The 22,500-nt window shown below is 44.5% G+C and overlaps 34 non-coding genes across 34 annotated transcripts; all 34 read right to left on the bottom strand.

The window, feature by feature from the left end:
• Positions 1-437: 437 nt before the first annotated feature.
• LOC130395928 (5S ribosomal RNA) lies at positions 438-556 on the bottom strand. The gene has a single exon (XR_008898919.1). It is a non-coding gene; the product is annotated as a 5S ribosomal RNA (ribosomal RNA).
• Positions 557-1,084: 528 nt separating this feature from the next.
• LOC130395915 (5S ribosomal RNA) lies at positions 1,085-1,203 on the bottom strand. Its single transcript, XR_008898910.1, has one exon. It is a non-coding gene; the product is annotated as a 5S ribosomal RNA (ribosomal RNA).
• A 529-nt stretch (positions 1,204-1,732) lies between these two features.
• Positions 1,733-1,851, bottom strand: LOC130395903 (5S ribosomal RNA). Its single transcript, XR_008898900.1, has one exon. It is a non-coding gene; the product is annotated as a 5S ribosomal RNA (ribosomal RNA).
• Positions 1,852-2,369: 518 nt separating this feature from the next.
• On the bottom strand, positions 2,370-2,488 carry LOC130395890 (5S ribosomal RNA). Its single transcript, XR_008898889.1, has one exon. It is a non-coding gene; the product is annotated as a 5S ribosomal RNA (ribosomal RNA).
• Positions 2,489-3,017: 529 nt separating this feature from the next.
• On the bottom strand, positions 3,018-3,136 carry LOC130395878 (5S ribosomal RNA). The gene has a single exon (XR_008898880.1). It is a non-coding gene; the product is annotated as a 5S ribosomal RNA (ribosomal RNA).
• Positions 3,137-3,665: 529 nt separating this feature from the next.
• Positions 3,666-3,784, bottom strand: LOC130395866 (5S ribosomal RNA). Its single transcript, XR_008898870.1, has one exon. It is a non-coding gene; the product is annotated as a 5S ribosomal RNA (ribosomal RNA).
• A 528-nt stretch (positions 3,785-4,312) lies between these two features.
• Positions 4,313-4,431, bottom strand: LOC130395854 (5S ribosomal RNA). The gene has a single exon (XR_008898859.1). It is a non-coding gene; the product is annotated as a 5S ribosomal RNA (ribosomal RNA).
• A 529-nt stretch (positions 4,432-4,960) lies between these two features.
• LOC130395842 (5S ribosomal RNA) lies at positions 4,961-5,079 on the bottom strand. The gene has a single exon (XR_008898849.1). It is a non-coding gene; the product is annotated as a 5S ribosomal RNA (ribosomal RNA).
• A 529-nt stretch (positions 5,080-5,608) lies between these two features.
• On the bottom strand, positions 5,609-5,727 carry LOC130395828 (5S ribosomal RNA). The gene has a single exon (XR_008898837.1). It is a non-coding gene; the product is annotated as a 5S ribosomal RNA (ribosomal RNA).
• Positions 5,728-6,256: 529 nt separating this feature from the next.
• On the bottom strand, positions 6,257-6,375 carry LOC130395816 (5S ribosomal RNA). Its single transcript, XR_008898826.1, has one exon. It is a non-coding gene; the product is annotated as a 5S ribosomal RNA (ribosomal RNA).
• A 529-nt stretch (positions 6,376-6,904) lies between these two features.
• Positions 6,905-7,023, bottom strand: LOC130395804 (5S ribosomal RNA). The gene has a single exon (XR_008898815.1). It is a non-coding gene; the product is annotated as a 5S ribosomal RNA (ribosomal RNA).
• Positions 7,024-7,551: 528 nt separating this feature from the next.
• Positions 7,552-7,670, bottom strand: LOC130395792 (5S ribosomal RNA). Its single transcript, XR_008898806.1, has one exon. It is a non-coding gene; the product is annotated as a 5S ribosomal RNA (ribosomal RNA).
• A 529-nt stretch (positions 7,671-8,199) lies between these two features.
• Positions 8,200-8,318, bottom strand: LOC130395780 (5S ribosomal RNA). Its single transcript, XR_008898795.1, has one exon. It is a non-coding gene; the product is annotated as a 5S ribosomal RNA (ribosomal RNA).
• A 529-nt stretch (positions 8,319-8,847) lies between these two features.
• Positions 8,848-8,966, bottom strand: LOC130395767 (5S ribosomal RNA). Its single transcript, XR_008898783.1, has one exon. It is a non-coding gene; the product is annotated as a 5S ribosomal RNA (ribosomal RNA).
• Positions 8,967-9,495: 529 nt separating this feature from the next.
• LOC130395755 (5S ribosomal RNA) lies at positions 9,496-9,614 on the bottom strand. Its single transcript, XR_008898773.1, has one exon. It is a non-coding gene; the product is annotated as a 5S ribosomal RNA (ribosomal RNA).
• Positions 9,615-10,143: 529 nt separating this feature from the next.
• On the bottom strand, positions 10,144-10,262 carry LOC130395743 (5S ribosomal RNA). Its single transcript, XR_008898762.1, has one exon. It is a non-coding gene; the product is annotated as a 5S ribosomal RNA (ribosomal RNA).
• A 529-nt stretch (positions 10,263-10,791) lies between these two features.
• LOC130395731 (5S ribosomal RNA) lies at positions 10,792-10,910 on the bottom strand. The gene has a single exon (XR_008898753.1). It is a non-coding gene; the product is annotated as a 5S ribosomal RNA (ribosomal RNA).
• A 529-nt stretch (positions 10,911-11,439) lies between these two features.
• On the bottom strand, positions 11,440-11,558 carry LOC130395718 (5S ribosomal RNA). The gene has a single exon (XR_008898742.1). It is a non-coding gene; the product is annotated as a 5S ribosomal RNA (ribosomal RNA).
• A 529-nt stretch (positions 11,559-12,087) lies between these two features.
• LOC130395706 (5S ribosomal RNA) lies at positions 12,088-12,206 on the bottom strand. Its single transcript, XR_008898731.1, has one exon. It is a non-coding gene; the product is annotated as a 5S ribosomal RNA (ribosomal RNA).
• A 529-nt stretch (positions 12,207-12,735) lies between these two features.
• On the bottom strand, positions 12,736-12,854 carry LOC130395694 (5S ribosomal RNA). Its single transcript, XR_008898720.1, has one exon. It is a non-coding gene; the product is annotated as a 5S ribosomal RNA (ribosomal RNA).
• Positions 12,855-13,383: 529 nt separating this feature from the next.
• LOC130395682 (5S ribosomal RNA) lies at positions 13,384-13,502 on the bottom strand. The gene has a single exon (XR_008898709.1). It is a non-coding gene; the product is annotated as a 5S ribosomal RNA (ribosomal RNA).
• Positions 13,503-14,031: 529 nt separating this feature from the next.
• On the bottom strand, positions 14,032-14,150 carry LOC130395670 (5S ribosomal RNA). The gene has a single exon (XR_008898698.1). It is a non-coding gene; the product is annotated as a 5S ribosomal RNA (ribosomal RNA).
• A 519-nt stretch (positions 14,151-14,669) lies between these two features.
• On the bottom strand, positions 14,670-14,788 carry LOC130395658 (5S ribosomal RNA). Its single transcript, XR_008898688.1, has one exon. It is a non-coding gene; the product is annotated as a 5S ribosomal RNA (ribosomal RNA).
• A 529-nt stretch (positions 14,789-15,317) lies between these two features.
• LOC130395645 (5S ribosomal RNA) lies at positions 15,318-15,436 on the bottom strand. Its single transcript, XR_008898678.1, has one exon. It is a non-coding gene; the product is annotated as a 5S ribosomal RNA (ribosomal RNA).
• A 529-nt stretch (positions 15,437-15,965) lies between these two features.
• LOC130395633 (5S ribosomal RNA) lies at positions 15,966-16,084 on the bottom strand. Its single transcript, XR_008898670.1, has one exon. It is a non-coding gene; the product is annotated as a 5S ribosomal RNA (ribosomal RNA).
• A 529-nt stretch (positions 16,085-16,613) lies between these two features.
• On the bottom strand, positions 16,614-16,732 carry LOC130395621 (5S ribosomal RNA). The gene has a single exon (XR_008898659.1). It is a non-coding gene; the product is annotated as a 5S ribosomal RNA (ribosomal RNA).
• Positions 16,733-17,261: 529 nt separating this feature from the next.
• On the bottom strand, positions 17,262-17,380 carry LOC130395608 (5S ribosomal RNA). The gene has a single exon (XR_008898648.1). It is a non-coding gene; the product is annotated as a 5S ribosomal RNA (ribosomal RNA).
• A 529-nt stretch (positions 17,381-17,909) lies between these two features.
• On the bottom strand, positions 17,910-18,028 carry LOC130395596 (5S ribosomal RNA). The gene has a single exon (XR_008898638.1). It is a non-coding gene; the product is annotated as a 5S ribosomal RNA (ribosomal RNA).
• Positions 18,029-18,557: 529 nt separating this feature from the next.
• On the bottom strand, positions 18,558-18,676 carry LOC130395584 (5S ribosomal RNA). Its single transcript, XR_008898627.1, has one exon. It is a non-coding gene; the product is annotated as a 5S ribosomal RNA (ribosomal RNA).
• Positions 18,677-19,204: 528 nt separating this feature from the next.
• LOC130394470 (5S ribosomal RNA) lies at positions 19,205-19,322 on the bottom strand. The gene has a single exon (XR_008897625.1). It is a non-coding gene; the product is annotated as a 5S ribosomal RNA (ribosomal RNA).
• Positions 19,323-19,851: 529 nt separating this feature from the next.
• Positions 19,852-19,970, bottom strand: LOC130395572 (5S ribosomal RNA). The gene has a single exon (XR_008898616.1). It is a non-coding gene; the product is annotated as a 5S ribosomal RNA (ribosomal RNA).
• A 527-nt stretch (positions 19,971-20,497) lies between these two features.
• LOC130395560 (5S ribosomal RNA) lies at positions 20,498-20,616 on the bottom strand. The gene has a single exon (XR_008898606.1). It is a non-coding gene; the product is annotated as a 5S ribosomal RNA (ribosomal RNA).
• A 528-nt stretch (positions 20,617-21,144) lies between these two features.
• LOC130395548 (5S ribosomal RNA) lies at positions 21,145-21,263 on the bottom strand. Its single transcript, XR_008898595.1, has one exon. It is a non-coding gene; the product is annotated as a 5S ribosomal RNA (ribosomal RNA).
• Positions 21,264-21,792: 529 nt separating this feature from the next.
• Positions 21,793-21,910, bottom strand: LOC130394532 (5S ribosomal RNA). The gene has a single exon (XR_008897681.1). It is a non-coding gene; the product is annotated as a 5S ribosomal RNA (ribosomal RNA).
• Between the last annotated feature and the right edge of the window lie 590 nt (positions 21,911-22,500).

The following is a 22,500-nucleotide window of genomic DNA, read 5'->3' as shown; positions in this document are numbered from 1 at the left end:
TCATTAGTTAGATATAAACGGCAGTAATTGATTCAGTAGGACTCCTTATCCATGTAAACGATCATTGTGACATCTGAATTCATTAATTATCTGAAATACACTGCGTGTGCGTGTGATGTTAAATGTTTGAACCAAGGTTAACGGTTAAAGTGTCAGAGAATGGGTGGTGATTTTTTGACGTCCTCCCATGATCTGAAGTGAGCGTGCGTGTTTGTGTTGGTGAAAGTTTAAGAAATGTACAACTGTCGGTTCAGCTCTCTGGTGCTCCCTGCTGGCAGTATCACTATACTGTCCTCATGTTTCACAAAAATAGTTTTGAGAGACGTTGTCAGTTTTTGTATGTTGCTTAAATCCTCCAAAGCGGTTGGCAGTAAACATCAGGTCACGGTACGCCACGGTAGGCCACGGAGGCAATGAGCTCGAGTTGAAAAAGAAAAAGCTTACAGCACCTGGTATTCCCAGGCGGTCTCCCATCCAAGTACTAACCAGGCCCGACCCTGCTTAGCTTCCGAGATCAGACGAGATCGGGCGTGTTCAGGGTGGTATGGCCGTAAGCAATTAGTGCAGGCGCAAAACCAGGTTTTATACAGTAGCACATAAGGAGTGAGAAAGCTGCTGAGGCTCGACGTTACACTTTACAAAAACAATCATTAGTTAGATATAAACGGCAGTAATTGATTCAGTAGGACTCCTTATCCATGTAAACGATCATTGTGACATCTGAATTCATTAATTATCTGAAATACACTGCGTGTGCGTGTGATGTTAAATGTTTGAACCAAGGTTAACGGTTAAAGTGTCAGAGAATGGGTGGTGATTTTTTGACGTCCTCCCATGATCTGAAGTGAGCGTGCGTGTTTGTGTTGGTGAAAGTTTAAGAAATGTACAACTGTCGGTTCAGCTCTCTGGTGCTCCCTGCTGGCAGTATCACTATACTGTCCTCATGTTTCACAAAAATAGTTTTGAGAGACGTTGTCAGTTTTTGTATGTTGCTTAAATCCTCCAAAGCGGTTGGCAGTAAACATCAGGTCACGGTACGCCACGGTAGGCCACGGAGTCAATGAGCTCGAGTTGAAAAAGAAAAAGCTTACAGCACCTGGTATTCCCAGGCGGTCTCCCATCCAAGTACTAACCAGGCCCGACCCTGCTTAGCTTCCGAGATCAGACGAGATCGGGCGTGTTCAGGGTGGTATGGCCGTAAGCAATTAGTGCAGGCGCAAAACCAGGTTTTATACAGTAGCACATAAGGAGTGAGAAAGCTGCTGAGGCTCGACGTTACACTTTTACAAAAACAATCATTAGTTAGATATAAACGGCAGTAATTGATTCAGTAGGACTCCTTATCCATGTAAACGATCATTGTGACATCTGAATTCATTAATTATCTGAAATACACTGCGTGTGCGTGTGATGTTAAATGTTTGAACCAAGGTTAACGGTTAAAGTGTCAGAGAATGGGTGGTGATTTTTTGACGTCCTCCCATGATCTGAAGTGAGCGTGCGTGTTTGTGTTGGTGAAAGTTTAAGAAATGTACAACTGTCGGTTCAGCTCTCTGGTGCTCCCTGCTGGCAGTATCACTATACTGTCCTCATGTTTCACAAAAATAGTTTTGAGAGACGTTGTCAGTTTTTGTATGTTGCTTAAATCCTCCAAAGCGGTTGGCAGTAAACATCAGGTCACGGTACGCCACGGTAGGCCACGGAGTCAATGAGCTCGAGTTGAAAAAGAAAAAGCTTACAGCACCTGGTATTCCCAGGCGGTCTCCCATCCAAGTACTAACCAGGCCCGACCCTGCTTAGCTTCCGAGATCAGACGAGATCGGGCGTGTTCAGGGTGGTATGGCCGTAAGCAATTAGTGCAGGCGCAAAACCAGGTTTTATACAGTAGCACATAAGGAGTGAGAAAGCTGCTGAGGCTCGACGTTACACTTTACAAAAACAATCATTAGTTAGATATAAACGGCAGTAATTGATTCAGTAGGACTCCTTATCCATGTAAACGATCATTGTGACATCTGAATTCATTAATTATCTGAAATACACTGCGTGTGCGTGTGATGTTAAATGTTTGAACCAAGGTTAACGGTTAAAGTGTCAGAGAATGGGTGGTGATTTTTTGACGTCCTCCCATGATCTGAAGTGAGCGTGCGTGTTTGTGTTGGTGAAAGTTTAAGAAATGTACAACTGTCGGTTCAGCTCTCTGGTGCTCCCTGCTGGCAGTATCACTATACTGTCCTCATGTTTCACAAAAATAGTTTTGAGAGACGTTGTCAGTTTTTGTATGTTGCTTAAATCCTCCAAAGCGGTTGGCAGTAAACATCAGGTCACGGTACGCCACGGAGTCAATGAGCTCGAGTTGAAAAAGAAAAAGCTTACAGCACCTGGTATTCCCAGGCGGTCTCCCATCCAAGTACTAACCAGGCCCGACCCTGCTTAGCTTCCGAGATCAGACGAGATCGGGCGTGTTCAGGGTGGTATGGCCGTAAGCAATTAGTGCAGGCGCAAAACCAGGTTTTATACAGTAGCACATAAGGAGTGAGAAAGCTGCTGAGGCTCGACGTTACACTTTTACAAAAACAATCATTAGTTAGATATAAACGGCAGTAATTGATTCAGTAGGACTCCTTATCCATGTAAACGATCATTGTGACATCTGAATTCATTAATTATCTGAAATACACTGCGTGTGCGTGTGATGTTAAATGTTTGAACCAAGGTTAACGGTTAAAGTGTCAGAGAATGGGTGGTGATTTTTTGACGTCCTCCCATGATCTGAAGTGAGCGTGCGTGTTTGTGTTGGTGAAAGTTTAAGAAATGTACAACTGTCGGTTCAGCTCTCTGGTGCTCCCTGCTGGCAGTATCACTATACTGTCCTCATGTTTCACAAAAATAGTTTTGAGAGACGTTGTCAGTTTTTGTATGTTGCTTAAATCCTCCAAAGCGGTTGGCAGTAAACATCAGGTCACGGTACGCCACGGTAGGCCACGGAGTCAATGAGCTCGAGTTGAAAAAGAAAAAGCTTACAGCACCTGGTATTCCCAGGCGGTCTCCCATCCAAGTACTAACCAGGCCCGACCCTGCTTAGCTTCCGAGATCAGACGAGATCGGGCGTGTTCAGGGTGGTATGGCCGTAAGCAATTAGTGCAGGCGCAAAACCAGGTTTTATACAGTAGCACATAAGGAGTGAGAAAGCTGCTGAGGCTCGACGTTACACTTTTACAAAAACAATCATTAGTTAGATATAAACGGCAGTAATTGATTCAGTAGGACTCCTTATCCATGTAAACGATCATTGTGACATCTGAATTCATTAATTATCTGAAATACACTGCGTGTGCGTGTGATGTTAAATGTTTGAACCAAGGTTAACGGTTAAAGTGTCAGAGAATGGGTGGTGATTTTTTGACGTCCTCCCATGATCTGAAGTGAGCGTGCGTGTTTGTGTTGGTGAAAGTTTAAGAAATGTACAACTGTCGGTTCAGCTCTCTGGTGCTCCCTGCTGGCAGTATCACTATACTGTCCTCATGTTTCACAAAAATAGTTTTGAGAGACGTTGTCAGTTTTTGTATGTTGCTTAAATCCTCCAAAGCGGTTGGCAGTAAACATCAGGTCACGGTACGCCACGGTAGGCCACGGAGTCAATGAGCTCGAGTTGAAAAAGAAAAAGCTTACAGCACCTGGTATTCCCAGGCGGTCTCCCATCCAAGTACTAACCAGGCCCGACCCTGCTTAGCTTCCGAGATCAGACGAGATCGGGCGTGTTCAGGGTGGTATGGCCGTAAGCAATTAGTGCAGGCGCAAAACCAGGTTTTATACAGTAGCACATAAGGAGTGAGAAAGCTGCTGAGGCTCGACGTTACACTTTACAAAAACAATCATTAGTTAGATATAAACGGCAGTAATTGATTCAGTAGGACTCCTTATCCATGTAAACGATCATTGTGACATCTGAATTCATTAATTATCTGAAATACACTGCGTGTGCGTGTGATGTTAAATGTTTGAACCAAGGTTAACGGTTAAAGTGTCAGAGAATGGGTGGTGATTTTTTGACGTCCTCCCATGATCTGAAGTGAGCGTGCGTGTTTGTGTTGGTGAAAGTTTAAGAAATGTACAACTGTCGGTTCAGCTCTCTGGTGCTCCCTGCTGGCAGTATCACTATACTGTCCTCATGTTTCACAAAAATAGTTTTGAGAGACGTTGTCAGTTTTTGTATGTTGCTTAAATCCTCCAAAGCGGTTGGCAGTAAACATCAGGTCACGGTACGCCACGGTAGGCCACGGAGTCAATGAGCTCGAGTTGAAAAAGAAAAAGCTTACAGCACCTGGTATTCCCAGGCGGTCTCCCATCCAAGTACTAACCAGGCCCGACCCTGCTTAGCTTCCGAGATCAGACGAGATCGGGCGTGTTCAGGGTGGTATGGCCGTAAGCAATTAGTGCAGGCGCAAAACCAGGTTTTATACAGTAGCACATAAGGAGTGAGAAAGCTGCTGAGGCTCGACGTTACACTTTTACAAAAACAATCATTAGTTAGATATAAACGGCAGTAATTGATTCAGTAGGACTCCTTATCCATGTAAACGATCATTGTGACATCTGAATTCATTAATTATCTGAAATACACTGCGTGTGCGTGTGATGTTAAATGTTTGAACCAAGGTTAACGGTTAAAGTGTCAGAGAATGGGTGGTGATTTTTTGACGTCCTCCCATGATCTGAAGTGAGCGTGCGTGTTTGTGTTGGTGAAAGTTTAAGAAATGTACAACTGTCGGTTCAGCTCTCTGGTGCTCCCTGCTGGCAGTATCACTATACTGTCCTCATGTTTCACAAAAATAGTTTTGAGAGACGTTGTCAGTTTTTGTATGTTGCTTAAATCCTCCAAAGCGGTTGGCAGTAAACATCAGGTCACGGTACGCCACGGTAGGCCACGGAGTCAATGAGCTCGAGTTGAAAAAGAAAAAGCTTACAGCACCTGGTATTCCCAGGCGGTCTCCCATCCAAGTACTAACCAGGCCCGACCCTGCTTAGCTTCCGAGATCAGACGAGATCGGGCGTGTTCAGGGTGGTATGGCCGTAAGCAATTAGTGCAGGCGCAAAACCAGGTTTTATACAGTAGCACATAAGGAGTGAGAAAGCTGCTGAGGCTCGACGTTACACTTTTACAAAAACAATCATTAGTTAGATATAAACGGCAGTAATTGATTCAGTAGGACTCCTTATCCATGTAAACGATCATTGTGACATCTGAATTCATTAATTATCTGAAATACACTGCGTGTGCGTGTGATGTTAAATGTTTGAACCAAGGTTAACGGTTAAAGTGTCAGAGAATGGGTGGTGATTTTTTGACGTCCTCCCATGATCTGAAGTGAGCGTGCGTGTTTGTGTTGGTGAAAGTTTAAGAAATGTACAACTGTCGGTTCAGCTCTCTGGTGCTCCCTGCTGGCAGTATCACTATACTGTCCTCATGTTTCACAAAAATAGTTTTGAGAGACGTTGTCAGTTTTTGTATGTTGCTTAAATCCTCCAAAGCGGTTGGCAGTAAACATCAGGTCACGGTACGCCACGGTAGGCCACGGAGTCAATGAGCTCGAGTTGAAAAAGAAAAAGCTTACAGCACCTGGTATTCCCAGGCGGTCTCCCATCCAAGTACTAACCAGGCCCGACCCTGCTTAGCTTCCGAGATCAGACGAGATCGGGCGTGTTCAGGGTGGTATGGCCGTAAGCAATTAGTGCAGGCGCAAAACCAGGTTTTATACAGTAGCACATAAGGAGTGAGAAAGCTGCTGAGGCTCGACGTTACACTTTTACAAAAACAATCATTAGTTAGATATAAACGGCAGTAATTGATTCAGTAGGACTCCTTATCCATGTAAACGATCATTGTGACATCTGAATTCATTAATTATCTGAAATACACTGCGTGTGCGTGTGATGTTAAATGTTTGAACCAAGGTTAACGGTTAAAGTGTCAGAGAATGGGTGGTGATTTTTTGACGTCCTCCCATGATCTGAAGTGAGCGTGCGTGTTTGTGTTGGTGAAAGTTTAAGAAATGTACAACTGTCGGTTCAGCTCTCTGGTGCTCCCTGCTGGCAGTATCACTATACTGTCCTCATGTTTCACAAAAATAGTTTTGAGAGACGTTGTCAGTTTTTGTATGTTGCTTAAATCCTCCAAAGCGGTTGGCAGTAAACATCAGGTCACGGTACGCCACGGTAGGCCACGGAGTCAATGAGCTCGAGTTGAAAAAGAAAAAGCTTACAGCACCTGGTATTCCCAGGCGGTCTCCCATCCAAGTACTAACCAGGCCCGACCCTGCTTAGCTTCCGAGATCAGACGAGATCGGGCGTGTTCAGGGTGGTATGGCCGTAAGCAATTAGTGCAGGCGCAAAACCAGGTTTTATACAGTAGCACATAAGGAGTGAGAAAGCTGCTGAGGCTCGACGTTACACTTTTACAAAAACAATCATTAGTTAGATATAAACGGCAGTAATTGATTCAGTAGGACTCCTTATCCATGTAAACGATCATTGTGACATCTGAATTCATTAATTATCTGAAATACACTGCGTGTGCGTGTGATGTTAAATGTTTGAACCAAGGTTAACGGTTAAAGTGTCAGAGAATGGGTGGTGATTTTTTGACGTCCTCCCATGATCTGAAGTGAGCGTGCGTGTTTGTGTTGGTGAAAGTTTAAGAAATGTACAACTGTCGGTTCAGCTCTCTGGTGCTCCCTGCTGGCAGTATCACTATACTGTCCTCATGTTTCACAAAAATAGTTTTGAGAGACGTTGTCAGTTTTTGTATGTTGCTTAAATCCTCCAAAGCGGTTGGCAGTAAACATCAGGTCACGGTACGCCACGGTAGGCCACGGAGTCAATGAGCTCGAGTTGAAAAAGAAAAAGCTTACAGCACCTGGTATTCCCAGGCGGTCTCCCATCCAAGTACTAACCAGGCCCGACCCTGCTTAGCTTCCGAGATCAGACGAGATCGGGCGTGTTCAGGGTGGTATGGCCGTAAGCAATTAGTGCAGGCGCAAAACCAGGTTTTATACAGTAGCACATAAGGAGTGAGAAAGCTGCTGAGGCTCGACGTTACACTTTACAAAAACAATCATTAGTTAGATATAAACGGCAGTAATTGATTCAGTAGGACTCCTTATCCATGTAAACGATCATTGTGACATCTGAATTCATTAATTATCTGAAATACACTGCGTGTGCGTGTGATGTTAAATGTTTGAACCAAGGTTAACGGTTAAAGTGTCAGAGAATGGGTGGTGATTTTTTGACGTCCTCCCATGATCTGAAGTGAGCGTGCGTGTTTGTGTTGGTGAAAGTTTAAGAAATGTACAACTGTCGGTTCAGCTCTCTGGTGCTCCCTGCTGGCAGTATCACTATACTGTCCTCATGTTTCACAAAAATAGTTTTGAGAGACGTTGTCAGTTTTTGTATGTTGCTTAAATCCTCCAAAGCGGTTGGCAGTAAACATCAGGTCACGGTACGCCACGGTAGGCCACGGAGGCAATGAGCTCGAGTTGAAAAAGAAAAAGCTTACAGCACCTGGTATTCCCAGGCGGTCTCCCATCCAAGTACTAACCAGGCCCGACCCTGCTTAGCTTCCGAGATCAGACGAGATCGGGCGTGTTCAGGGTGGTATGGCCGTAAGCAATTAGTGCAGGCGCAAAACCAGGTTTTATACAGTAGCACATAAGGAGTGAGAAAGCTGCTGAGGCTCGACGTTACACTTTTACAAAAACAATCATTAGTTAGATATAAACGGCAGTAATTGATTCAGTAGGACTCCTTATCCATGTAAACGATCATTGTGACATCTGAATTCATTAATTATCTGAAATACACTGCGTGTGCGTGTGATGTTAAATGTTTGAACCAAGGTTAACGGTTAAAGTGTCAGAGAATGGGTGGTGATTTTTTGACGTCCTCCCATGATCTGAAGTGAGCGTGCGTGTTTGTGTTGGTGAAAGTTTAAGAAATGTACAACTGTCGGTTCAGCTCTCTGGTGCTCCCTGCTGGCAGTATCACTATACTGTCCTCATGTTTCACAAAAATAGTTTTGAGAGACGTTGTCAGTTTTTGTATGTTGCTTAAATCCTCCAAAGCGGTTGGCAGTAAACATCAGGTCACGGTACGCCACGGTAGGCCACGGAGTCAATGAGCTCGAGTTGAAAAAGAAAAAGCTTACAGCACCTGGTATTCCCAGGCGGTCTCCCATCCAAGTACTAACCAGGCCCGACCCTGCTTAGCTTCCGAGATCAGACGAGATCGGGCGTGTTCAGGGTGGTATGGCCGTAAGCAATTAGTGCAGGCGCAAAACCAGGTTTTATACAGTAGCACATAAGGAGTGAGAAAGCTGCTGAGGCTCGACGTTACACTTTTACAAAAACAATCATTAGTTAGATATAAACGGCAGTAATTGATTCAGTAGGACTCCTTATCCATGTAAACGATCATTGTGACATCTGAATTCATTAATTATCTGAAATACACTGCGTGTGCGTGTGATGTTAAATGTTTGAACCAAGGTTAACGGTTAAAGTGTCAGAGAATGGGTGGTGATTTTTTGACGTCCTCCCATGATCTGAAGTGAGCGTGCGTGTTTGTGTTGGTGAAAGTTTAAGAAATGTACAACTGTCGGTTCAGCTCTCTGGTGCTCCCTGCTGGCAGTATCACTATACTGTCCTCATGTTTCACAAAAATAGTTTTGAGAGACGTTGTCAGTTTTTGTATGTTGCTTAAATCCTCCAAAGCGGTTGGCAGTAAACATCAGGTCACGGTACGCCACGGTAGGCCACGGAGTCAATGAGCTCGAGTTGAAAAAGAAAAAGCTTACAGCACCTGGTATTCCCAGGCGGTCTCCCATCCAAGTACTAACCAGGCCCGACCCTGCTTAGCTTCCGAGATCAGACGAGATCGGGCGTGTTCAGGGTGGTATGGCCGTAAGCAATTAGTGCAGGCGCAAAACCAGGTTTTATACAGTAGCACATAAGGAGTGAGAAAGCTGCTGAGGCTCGACGTTACACTTTTACAAAAACAATCATTAGTTAGATATAAACGGCAGTAATTGATTCAGTAGGACTCCTTATCCATGTAAACGATCATTGTGACATCTGAATTCATTAATTATCTGAAATACACTGCGTGTGCGTGTGATGTTAAATGTTTGAACCAAGGTTAACGGTTAAAGTGTCAGAGAATGGGTGGTGATTTTTTGACGTCCTCCCATGATCTGAAGTGAGCGTGCGTGTTTGTGTTGGTGAAAGTTTAAGAAATGTACAACTGTCGGTTCAGCTCTCTGGTGCTCCCTGCTGGCAGTATCACTATACTGTCCTCATGTTTCACAAAAATAGTTTTGAGAGACGTTGTCAGTTTTTGTATGTTGCTTAAATCCTCCAAAGCGGTTGGCAGTAAACATCAGGTCACGGTACGCCACGGTAGGCCACGGAGTCAATGAGCTCGAGTTGAAAAAGAAAAAGCTTACAGCACCTGGTATTCCCAGGCGGTCTCCCATCCAAGTACTAACCAGGCCCGACCCTGCTTAGCTTCCGAGATCAGACGAGATCGGGCGTGTTCAGGGTGGTATGGCCGTAAGCAATTAGTGCAGGCGCAAAACCAGGTTTTATACAGTAGCACATAAGGAGTGAGAAAGCTGCTGAGGCTCGACGTTACACTTTTACAAAAACAATCATTAGTTAGATATAAACGGCAGTAATTGATTCAGTAGGACTCCTTATCCATGTAAACGATCATTGTGACATCTGAATTCATTAATTATCTGAAATACACTGCGTGTGCGTGTGATGTTAAATGTTTGAACCAAGGTTAACGGTTAAAGTGTCAGAGAATGGGTGGTGATTTTTTGACGTCCTCCCATGATCTGAAGTGAGCGTGCGTGTTTGTGTTGGTGAAAGTTTAAGAAATGTACAACTGTCGGTTCAGCTCTCTGGTGCTCCCTGCTGGCAGTATCACTATACTGTCCTCATGTTTCACAAAAATAGTTTTGAGAGACGTTGTCAGTTTTTGTATGTTGCTTAAATCCTCCAAAGCGGTTGGCAGTAAACATCAGGTCACGGTACGCCACGGTAGGCCACGGAGTCAATGAGCTCGAGTTGAAAAAGAAAAAGCTTACAGCACCTGGTATTCCCAGGCGGTCTCCCATCCAAGTACTAACCAGGCCCGACCCTGCTTAGCTTCCGAGATCAGACGAGATCGGGCGTGTTCAGGGTGGTATGGCCGTAAGCAATTAGTGCAGGCGCAAAACCAGGTTTTATACAGTAGCACATAAGGAGTGAGAAAGCTGCTGAGGCTCGACGTTACACTCTTACAAAAACAATCATTAGTTAGATATAAACGGCAGTAATTGATTCAGTAGGACTCCTTATCCATGTAAACGATCATTGTGACATCTGAATTCATTAATTATCTGAAATACACTGCGTGTGCGTGTGATGTTAAATGTTTGAACCAAGGTTAACGGTTAAAGTGTCAGAGAATGGGTGGTGATTTTTTGACGTCCTCCCATGATCTGAAGTGAGCGTGCGTGTTTGTGTTGGTGAAAGTTTAAGAAATGTACAACTGTCGGTTCAGCTCTCTGGTGCTCCCTGCTGGCAGTATCACTATACTGTCCTCATGTTTCACAAAAATAGTTTTGAGAGACGTTGTCAGTTTTTGTATGTTGCTTAAATCCTCCAAAGCGGTTGGCAGTAAACATCAGGTCACGGTACGCCACGGTAGGCCACGGAGTCAATGAGCTCGAGTTGAAAAAGAAAAAGCTTACAGCACCTGGTATTCCCAGGCGGTCTCCCATCCAAGTACTAACCAGGCCCGACCCTGCTTAGCTTCCGAGATCAGACGAGATCGGGCGTGTTCAGGGTGGTATGGCCGTAAGCAATTAGTGCAGGCGCAAAACCAGGTTTTATACAGTAGCACATAAGGAGTGAGAAAGCTGCTGAGGCTCGACGTTACACTTTTACAAAAACAATCATTAGTTAGATATAAACGGCAGTAATTGATTCAGTAGGACTCCTTATCCATGTAAACGATCATTGTGACATCTGAATTCATTAATTATCTGAAATACACTGCGTGTGCGTGTGATGTTAAATGTTTGAACCAAGGTTAACGGTTAAAGTGTCAGAGAATGGGTGGTGATTTTTTGACGTCCTCCCATGATCTGAAGTGAGCGTGCGTGTTTGTGTTGGTGAAAGTTTAAGAAATGTACAACTGTCGGTTCAGCTCTCTGGTGCTCCCTGCTGGCAGTATCACTATACTGTCCTCATGTTTCACAAAAATAGTTTTGAGAGACGTTGTCAGTTTTTGTATGTTGCTTAAATCCTCCAAAGCGGTTGGCAGTAAACATCAGGTCACGGTACGCCACGGTAGGCCACGGAGTCAATGAGCTCGAGTTGAAAAAGAAAAAGCTTACAGCACCTGGTATTCCCAGGCGGTCTCCCATCCAAGTACTAACCAGGCCCGACCCTGCTTAGCTTCCGAGATCAGACGAGATCGGGCGTGTTCAGGGTGGTATGGCCGTAAGCAATTAGTGCAGGCGCAAAACCAGGTTTTATACAGTAGCACATAAGGAGTGAGAAAGCTGCTGAGGCTCGACGTTACACTTTTACAAAAACAATCATTAGTTAGATATAAACGGCAGTAATTGATTCAGTAGGACTCCTTATCCATGTAAACGATCATTGTGACATCTGAATTCATTAATTATCTGAAATACACTGCGTGTGCGTGTGATGTTAAATGTTTGAACCAAGGTTAACGGTTAAAGTGTCAGAGAATGGGTGGTGATTTTTTGACGTCCTCCCATGATCTGAAGTGAGCGTGCGTGTTTGTGTTGGTGAAAGTTTAAGAAATGTACAACTGTCGGTTCAGCTCTCTGGTGCTCCCTGCTGGCAGTATCACTATACTGTCCTCATGTTTCACAAAAATAGTTTTGAGAGACGTTGTCAGTTTTTGTATGTTGCTTAAATCCTCCAAAGCGGTTGGCAGTAAACATCAGGTCACGGTACGCCACGGTAGGCCACGGAGTCAATGAGCTCGAGTTGAAAAAGAAAAAGCTTACAGCACCTGGTATTCCCAGGCGGTCTCCCATCCAAGTACTAACCAGGCCCGACCCTGCTTAGCTTCCGAGATCAGACGAGATCGGGCGTGTTCAGGGTGGTATGGCCGTAAGCAATTAGTGCAGGCGCAAAACCAGGTTTTATACAGTAGCACATAAGGAGTGAGAAAGCTGCTGAGGCTCGACGTTACACTTTTACAAAAACAATCATTAGTTAGATATAAACGGCAGTAATTGATTCAGTAGGACTCCTTATCCATGTAAACGATCATTGTGACATCTGAATTCATTAATTATCTGAAATACACTGCGTGTGCGTGTGATGTTAAATGTTTGAACCAAGGTTAACGGTTAAAGTGTCAGAGAATGGGTGGTGATTTTTTGACGTCCTCCCATGATCTGAAGTGAGCGTGCGTGTTTGTGTTGGTGAAAGTTTAAGAAATGTACAACTGTCGGTTCAGCTCTCTGGTGCTCCCTGCTGGCAGTATCACTATACTGTCCTCATGTTTCACAAAAATAGTTTTGAGAGACGTTGTCAGTTTTTGTATGTTGCTTAAATCCTCCAAAGCGGTTGGCAGTAAACATCAGGTCACGGTACGCCACGGTAGGCCACGGAGTCAATGAGCTCGAGTTGAAAAAGAAAAAGCTTACAGCACCTGGTATTCCCAGGCGGTCTCCCATCCAAGTACTAACCAGGCCCGACCCTGCTTAGCTTCCGAGATCAGACGAGATCGGGCGTGTTCAGGGTGGTATGGCCGTAAGCAATTAGTGCAGGCGCAAAACCAGGTTTTATACAGTAGCACATAAGGAGTGAGAAAGCTGCTGAGGCTCGACGTTACACTCTTACAAAAACAATCATTAGTTAGATATAAACGGCAGTAATTGATTCAGTAGGACTCCTTATCCATGTAAACGATCATTGTGACATCTGAATTCATTAATTATCTGAAATACACTGCGTGTGCGTGTGATGTTAAATGTTTGAACCAAGGTTAACGGTTAAAGTGTCAGAGAATGGGTGGTGATTTTTTGACGTCCTCCCATGATCTGAAGTGAGCGTGCGTGTTTGTGTTGGTGAAAGTTTAAGAAATGTACAACTGTCGGTTCAGCTCTCTGGTGCTCCCTGCTGGCAGTATCACTATACTGTCCTCATGTTTCACAAAAATAGTTTTGAGAGACGTTGTCAGTTTTTGTATGTTGCTTAAATCCTCCAAAGCGGTTGGCAGTAAACATCAGGTCACGGTACGCCACGGTAGGCCACGGAGGCAATGAGCTCGAGTTGAAAAAGAAAAAGCTTACAGCACCTGGTATTCCCAGGCGGTCTCCCATCCAAGTACTAACCAGGCCCGACCCTGCTTAGCTTCCGAGATCAGACGAGATCGGGCGTGTTCAGGGTGGTATGGCCGTAAGCAATTAGTGCAGGCGCAAAACCAGGTTTTATACAGTAGCACATAAGGAGTGAGAAAGCTGCTGAGGCTCGACGTTACACTTTTACAAAAACAATCATTAGTTAGATATAAACGGCAGTAATTGATTCAGTAGGACTCCTTATCCATGTAAACGATCATTGTGACATCTGAATTCATTAATTATCTGAAATACACTGCGTGTGCGTGTGATGTTAAATGTTTGAACCAAGGTTAACGGTTAAAGTGTCAGAGAATGGGTGGTGATTTTTTGACGTCCTCCCATGATCTGAAGTGAGCGTGCGTGTTTGTGTTGGTGAAAGTTTAAGAAATGTACAACTGTCGGTTCAGCTCTCTGGTGCTCCCTGCTGGCAGTATCACTATACTGTCCTCATGTTTCACAAAAATAGTTTTGAGAGACGTTGTCAGTTTTTGTATGTTGCTTAAATCCTCCAAAGCGGTTGGCAGTAAACATCAGGTCACGGTACGCCACGGTAGGCCACGGAGGCAATGAGCTCGAGTTGAAAAAGAAAAAGCTTACAGCACCTGGTATTCCCAGGCGGTCTCCCATCCAAGTACTAACCAGGCCCGACCCTGCTTAGCTTCCGAGATCAGACGAGATCGGGCGTGTTCAGGGTGGTATGGCCGTAAGCAATTAGTGCAGGCGCAAAACCAGGTTTTATACAGTAGCACATAAGGAGTGAGAAAGCTGCTGAGGCTCGACGTTACACTTTTACAAAAACAATCATTAGTTAGATATAAACGGCAGTAATTGATTCAGTAGGACTCCTTATCCATGTAAACGATCATTGTGACATCTGAATTCATTAATTATCTGAAATACACTGCGTGTGCGTGTGATGTTAAATGTTTGAACCAAGGTTAACGGTTAAAGTGTCAGAGAATGGGTGGTGATTTTTTGACGTCCTCCCATGATCTGAAGTGAGCGTGCGTGTTTGTGTTGGTGAAAGTTTAAGAAATGTACAACTGTCGGTTCAGCTCTCTGGTGCTCCCTGCTGGCAGTATCACTATACTGTCCTCATGTTTCACAAAAATAGTTTTGAGAGACGTTGTCAGTTTTTGTATGTTGCTTAAATCCTCCAAAGCGGTTGGCAGTAAACATCAGGTCACGGTACGCCACGGAGTCAATGAGCTCGAGTTGAAAAAGAAAAAGCTTACAGCACCTGGTATTCCCAGGCGGTCTCCCATCCAAGTACTAACCAGGCCCGACCCTGCTTAGCTTCCGAGATCAGACGAGATCGGGCGTGTTCAGGGTGGTATGGCCGTAAGCAATTAGTGCAGGCGCAAAACCAGGTTTTATACAGTAGCACATAAGGAGTGAGAAAGCTGCTGAGGCTCGACGTTACACTTTTACAAAAACAATCATTAGTTAGATATAAACGGCAGTAATTGATTCAGTAGGACTCCTTATCCATGTAAACGATCATTGTGACATCTGAATTCATTAATTATCTGAAATACACTGCGTGTGCGTGTGATGTTAAATGTTTGAACCAAGGTTAACGGTTAAAGTGTCAGAGAATGGGTGGTGATTTTTTGACGTCCTCCCATGATCTGAAGTGAGCGTGCGTGTTTGTGTTGGTGAAAGTTTAAGAAATGTACAACTGTCGGTTCAGCTCTCTGGTGCTCCCTGCTGGCAGTATCACTATACTGTCCTCATGTTTCACAAAAATAGTTTTGAGAGACGTTGTCAGTTTTTGTATGTTGCTTAAATCCTCCAAAGCGGTTGGCAGTAAACATCAGGTCACGGTACGCCACGGTAGGCCACGGAGGCAATGAGCTCGAGTTGAAAAAGAAAAAGCTTACAGCACCTGGTATTCCCAGGCGGTCTCCCATCCAAGTACTAACCAGGCCCGACCCTGCTTAGCTTCCGAGATCAGACGAGATCGGGCGTGTTCAGGGTGGTATGGCCGTAAGCAATTAGTGCAGGCGCAAAACCAGGTTTTATACAGTAGCACATAAGGAGTGAGAAAGCTGCTGAGGCTCGACGTTACACTTTTACAAAAACAATCATTAGTTAGATATAAACGGCAGTAATTGATTCAGTAGGACTCCTTATCCATGTAAACGATCATTGTGACATCTGAATTCATTAATTATCTGAAATACACTGCGTGTGCGTGTGATGTTAAATGTTTGAACCAAGGTTAACGGTTAAAGTGTCAGAGAATGGGTGGTGATTTTTTGACGTCCTCCCATGATCTGAAGTGAGCGTGCGTGTTTGTGTTGGTGAAAGTTTAAGAAATGTACAACTGTCGGTTCAGCTCTCTGGTGCTCCCTGCTGGCAGTATCACTATACTGTCCTCATGTTTCACAAAAATAGTTTTGAGAGACGTTGTCAGTTTTTGTATGTTGCTTAAATCCTCCAAAGCGGTTGGCAGTAAACATCAGGTCACGGTACGCCACGGTAGGCCACGGAGGCAATGAGCTCGAGTTGAAAAAGAAAAAGCTTACAGCACCTGGTATTCCCAGGCGGTCTCCCATCCAAGTACTAACCAGGCCCGACCCTGCTTAGCTTCCGAGATCAGACGAGATCGGGCGTGTTCAGGGTGGTATGGCCGTAAGCAATTAGTGCAGGCGCAAAACCAGGTTTTATACAGTAGCACATAAGGAGTGAGAAAGCTGCTGAGGCTCGACGTTACACTCTTACAAAAACAATCATTAGTTAGATATAAACGGCAGTAATTGATTCAGTAGGACTCCTTATCCATGTAAACGATCATTGTGACATCTGAATTCATTAATTATCTGAAATACACTGCGTGTGCGTGTGATGTTAAATGTTTGAACCAAGGTTAACGGTTAAAGTGTCAGAGAATGGGTGGTGATTTTTTGACGTCCTCCCATGATCTGAAGTGAGCGTGCGTGTTTGTGTTGGTGAAAGTTTAAGAAATGTACAACTGTCGGTTCAGCTCTCTGGTGCTCCCTGCTGGCAGTATCACTATACTGTCCTCATGTTTCACAAAAATAGTTTTGAGAGACGTTGTCAGTTTTTGTATGTTGCTTAAATCCTCCAAAGCGGTTGGCAGTAAACATCAGGTCACGGTACGCCACGGTAGGCCACGGAGTCAATGAGCTCGAGTTGAAAAAGAAAAAGCTTACAGCACCTGGTATTCCCAGGCGGTCTCCCATCCAAGTACTAACCAGGCCCGACCCTGCTTAGCTTCCGAGATCAGACGAGATCGGGCGTGTTCAGGGTGGTATGGCCGTAAGCAATTAGTGCAGGCGCAAAACCAGGTTTTATACAGTAGCACATAAGGAGTGAGAAAGCTGCTGAGGCTCGACGTTACACTCTTACAAAAACAATCATTAGTTAGATATAAACGGCAGTAATTGATTCAGTAGGACTCCTTATCCATGTAAACGATCATTGTGACATCTGAATTCATTAATTATCTGAAATACACTGCGTGTGCGTGTGATGTTAAATGTTTGAACCAAGGTTAACGGTTAAAGTGTCAGAGAATGGGTGGTGATTTTTTGACGTCCTCCCATGATCTGAAGTGAGCGTGCGTGTTTGTGTTGGTGAAAGTTTAAGAAATGTACAACTGTCGGTTCAGCTCTCTGGTGCTCCCTGCTGGCAGTATCACTATACTGTCCTCATGTTTCACAAAAATAGTTTTGAGAGACGTTGTCAGTTTTTGTATGTTGCTTAAATCCTCCAAAGCGGTTGGCAGTAAACATCAGGTCACGGTACGCCACGGTAGGCCACGGAGTCAATGAGCTCGAGTTGAAAAAGAAAAAGCTTACAGCACCTGGTATTCCCAGGCGGTCTCCCATCCAAGTACTAACCAGGCCCGACCCTGCTTAGCTTCCGAGATCAGACGAGATCGGGCGTGTTCAGGGTGGTATGGCCGTAAGCAATTAGTGCAGGCGCAAAACCAGGTTTTATACAGTAGCACATAAGGAGTGAGAAAGCTGCTGAGGCTCGACGTTACACTCTTACAAAAACAATCATTAGTTAGATATAAACGGCAGTAATTGATTCAGTAGGACTCCTTATCCATGTAAACGATCATTGTGACATCTGAATTCATTAATTATCTGAAATACACTGCGTGTGCGTGTGATGTTAAATGTTTGAACCAAGGTTAACGGTTAAAGTGTCAGAGAATGGGTGGTGATTTTTTGACGTCCTCCCATGATCTGAAGTGAGCGTGCGTGTTTGTGTTGGTGAAAGTTTAAGAAATGTACAACTGTCGGTTCAGCTCTCTGGTGCTCCCTGCTGGCAGTATCACTATACTGTCCTCATGTTTCACAAAAATAGTTTTGAGAGACGTTGTCAGTTTTTGTATGTTGCTTAAATCCTCCAAAGCGGTTGGCAGTAAACATCAGGTCACGGTACGCCACGGTAGGCCACGGAGTCAATGAGCTCGAGTTGAAAAAGAAAAAGCTTACAGCACCTGGTATTCCCAGGCGGTCTCCCATCCAAGTACTAACCAGGCCCGACCCTGCTTAGCTTCCGAGATCAGACGAGATCGGGCGTGTTCAGGGTGGTATGGCCGTAAGCAATTAGTGCAGGCGCAAAACCAGGTTTTATACAGTAGCACATAAGGAGTGAGAAAGCTGCTGAGGCTCGACGTTACACTCTTACAAAAACAATCATTAGTTAGATATAAACGGCAGTAATTGATTCAGTAGGACTCCTTATCCATGTAAACGATCATTGTGACATCTGAATTCATTAATTATCTGAAATACACTGCGTGTGCGTGTGATGTTAAATGTTTGAACCAAGGTTAACGGTTAAAGTGTCAGAGAATGGGTGGTGATTTTTTGACGTCCTCCCATGATCTGAAGTGAGCGTGCGTGTTTGTGTTGGTGAAAGTTTAAGAAATGTACAACTGTCGGTTCAGCTCTCTGGTGCTCCCTGCTGGCAGTATCACTATACTGTCCTCATGTTTCACAAAAATAGTTTTGAGAGACGTTGTCAGTTTTTGTATGTTGCTTAAATCCTCCAAAGCGGTTGGCAGTAAACATCAGGTCACGGTACGCCACGGTAGGCCACGGAGTCAATGAGCTCGAGTTGAAAAAGAAAAAGCTTACAGCACCTGGTATTCCCAGGCGGTCTCCCATCCAAGTACTAACCAGGCCCGACCCTGCTTAGCTTCCGAGATCAGACGAGATCGGGCGTGTTCAGGGTGGTATGGCCGTAAGCAATTAGTGCAGGCGCAAAACCAGGTTTTATACAGTAGCACATAAGGAGTGAGAAAGCTGCTGAGGCTCGACGTTACACTCTTACAAAAACAATCATTAGTTAGATATAAACGGCAGTAATTGATTCAGTAGGACTCCTTATCCATGTAAACGATCATTGTGACATCTGAATTCATTAATTATCTGAAATACACTGCGTGTGCGTGTGATGTTAAATGTTTGAACCAAGGTTAACGGTTAAAGTGTCAGAGAATGGGTGGTGATTTTTGACGTCCTCCCATGATCTGAAGTGAGCGTGCGTGTTTGTGTTGGTGAAAGTTTAAGAAATGTACAACTGTCGGTTCAGCTCTCTGGTGCTCCCTGCTGGCAGTATCACTATACTGTCCTCATGTTTCACAAAAATAGTTTTGAGAGACGTTGTCAGTTTTTGTATGTTGCTTAAATCCTCCAAAGCGGTTGGCAGTAAACATCAGGTCACGGTACGCCACGGTAGGCCACGGAGGCAATGAGCTCGAGTTGAAAAAGAAAAAGCTTACAGCACCTGGTATTCCCAGGCGGTCTCCCATCCAAGTACTAACCAGGCCGACCCTGCTTAGCTTCCGAGATCAGACGAGATCGGGCGTGTTCAGGGTGGTATGGCCGTAAGCAATTAGTGCAGGCGCAAAACCAGGTTTTATACAGTAGCACATAAGGAGTGAGAAAGCTGCTGAGGCTCGACGTTACACTCTTACAAAAACAATCATTAGTTAGATATAAACGGCAGTAATTGATTCAGTAGGACTCCTTATCCATGTAAACGATCATTGTGACATCTGAATTCATTAATTATCTGAAATACACTGCGTGTGCGTGTGATGTTAAATGTTTGAACCAAGGTTAACGGTTAAAGTGTCAGAGAATGGGTGGTGATTTTTTGACGTCCTCCCATGATCTGAAGTGAGCGTGCGTGTTTGTGTTGGTGAAAGTTTAAGAAATGTACAACTGTCGGTTCAGCTCTCTGGTGCTCCCTGCTGGCAGTATCACTATACTGTCCTCATGTTTCACAAAAATAGTTTTGAGAGACGTTGTCAGTTTTTGTATGTTGCTTAAATCCTCCAAAGCGGTTGGCAGTAAACATCAGGTCACGGTACGCCACGGTAGGCCACGGAGTCAATGAGCTCGAGTTGAAAAAGAAAAAGCTTACAGCACCTGGTATTCCCAGGCGGTCTCCCATCCAAGTACTAACCAGGCCCGACCCTGCTTAGCTTCCGAGATCAGACGAGATCGGGCGTGTTCAGGGTGGTATGGCCGTAAGCAATTAGTGCAGGCGCAAAACCAGGTTTTATACAGTAGCACATAAGGAGTGAGAAAGCTGCTGAGGCTCGACGTTACACTTTACAAAAACAATCATTAGTTAGATATAAACGGCAGTAATTGATTCAGTAGGACTCCTTATCCATGTAAACGATCATTGTGACATCTGAATTCATTAATTATCTGAAATACACTGCGTGTGCGTGTGATGTTAAATGTTTGAACCAAGGTTAACGGTTAAAGTGTCAGAGAATGGGTGGTGATTTTTTGACGTCCTCCCATGATCTGAAGTGAGCGTGCGTGTTTGTGTTGGTGAAAGTTTAAGAAATGTACAACTGTCGGTTTCAGCTCTCTGGTGCTCCCTGCTGGCAGTATCACTATACTGTCCTCATGTTTCACAAAATAGTTTTGAGAGACGTTGTCAGTTTTGTATGTTGCTTAAATCCTCCAAAGCGGTTGGCAGTAAACATCAGGTCACGGTACGCCACGGTAGGCCACGGAGTCAATGAGCTCGAGTTGAAAAAGAAAAAGCTTACAGCACCTGGTATTCCCAGGCGGTCTCCCATCCAAGTACTAACCAGGCCCGACCCTGCTTAGCTTCCGAGATCAGACGAGATCGGGCGTGTTCAGGGTGGTATGGCCGTAAGCAATTAGTGCAGGCGCAAAACCAGGTTTTATACAGTAGCACATAAGGAGTGAGAAAGCTGCTGAGGCTCGACGTTACACTCTTACAAAAACAATCATTAGTTAGATATAAACGGCAGTAATTGATTCAGTAGGACTCCTTATCCATGTAAACGATCATTGTGACATCTGAATTCATTAATTATCTGAAATACACTGCGTGTGCGTGTGATGTTAAATGTTTGAACCAAGGTTAACGGTTAAAGTGTCAGAGAATGGGTGGTGATTTTTTGACGTCCTCCCATGATCTGAAGTGAGCGTGCGTGTTTGTGTTGGTGAAAGTTTAAGAAATGTACAACTGTCGGTTCAGCTCTCTGGTGCTCCCTGCTGGCAGTATCACTATACTGTCCTCATGTTTCACAAAAATAGTTTTGAGAGACGTTGTCAGTTTTTGTATGTTGCTTAAATCCTCCAAAGCGGTTGGCAGTAAACATCAGGTCACGGTACGCCACGGTAGGCCACGGAGTCAATGAGCTCGAGTTGAAAAGAAAAAGCTTACAGCACCTGGTATTCCCAGGCGGTCTCCCATCCAAGTACTAACCAGGCCCGACCCTGCTTAGCTTCCGAGATCAGACGAGATCGGGCGTGTTCAGGGTGGTATGGCCGTAAGCAATTAGTGCAGGCGCAAAACCAGGTTTTATACAGTAGCACATAAGGAGTGAGAAAGCTGCTGAGGCTCGACGTTACACTTTTACAAAAACAATCATTAGTTAGATATAAACGGCAGTAATTGATTCAGTAGGACTCCTTATCCATGTAAACGATCATTGTGACATCTGAATTCATTAATTATCTGAAATACACTGCGTGTGCGTGTGATGTTAAATGTTTGAACCAAGGTTAACGGTTAAAGTGTCAGAGAATGGGTGGTGATTTTTTGACGTCCTCCCATGATCTGAAGTGAGCGTGCGTGTTTGTGTTGGTGAAAGTTTAAGAAATGTACAACTGTCGGTTTCAGCTCTCTGGTGCTCCCTGCTGGCAGTATCACTATACTGTCCTCATGTTTCACAAAAATAGTTTTGAGAGACGTTGTCAGTTTTGTATGTTGCTTAAATCCTCCAAGCGGTTGGCAGTAAACATCAGGTTCACGGTACGCCACGGTAGGCCACGGAGTCAATGAGCTCGAGTTGAAAAAGAAAAAGCTTACAGCACCTGGTATTCCCAGGCGGTCTCCCATCCAAGTACTAACCAGGCCCGACCTGCTTAGCTTCCGAGATCAGACGAGATCGGGCGTGTTCAGGGTGGTATGGCCGTAAGCAATTAGTGCAGGCGCAAAACCAGGTTTTATACAGTAGCAAATAAGGAGTGAGAAAGCTGCTGAGGCTCGACGTTACACTTTTACAAAAACAATCATTAGTTAGATATAAACGGCAGTAATTGATTCAGTAGGAACTCCTTATCCATGTAAACGATCATTGTGACATCTGAATTTCATTAATTATCTGAAATACCACTGCGTGTGCGTGTGATGTTAAATGTTGAACCAAGGTTAACGGTTAAAGTGTCAGAGAATGGGTGGTGATTTTTTGACTCCTCCCATGATCCTGAAGTGAGCGTGCGTGTTTGTGTTGTGAAAGTTTAAGAAAGTACAACTGCGGTTCGCTCTCTGGTGCTCCCTGCTGGCAGTATCCTATACTGTCCTCATGTTTCACAAAAATAGTTTTGAGAGACGTTGACAGTTTTTGTATGTTGCTTAAATCCTCCAAAGCGGTTGGCAGTAAACATCAGGTCTCGGTACGCCACGGTAGGCCACGGAGTCAATGAGCTCGAGTTGAAAAAGAAAAAGCCTTACAGCACCTGGTATTCCCAGGCGGTCTCCCATCAAGTACTAACCAGGCCCGACCCTGC

This window comes from Gadus chalcogrammus, chromosome 12 (genome assembly GCF_026213295.1).
Source record: "Gadus chalcogrammus isolate NIFS_2021 chromosome 12, NIFS_Gcha_1.0, whole genome shotgun sequence".
Classification (NCBI taxonomy): Eukaryota; Metazoa; Chordata; class Actinopteri; order Gadiformes; family Gadidae; genus Gadus; species Gadus chalcogrammus.
The sequence above is the reverse complement of the archived record's forward strand: the minus strand, read 5'-3'. Positions and strand labels throughout refer to the sequence as shown.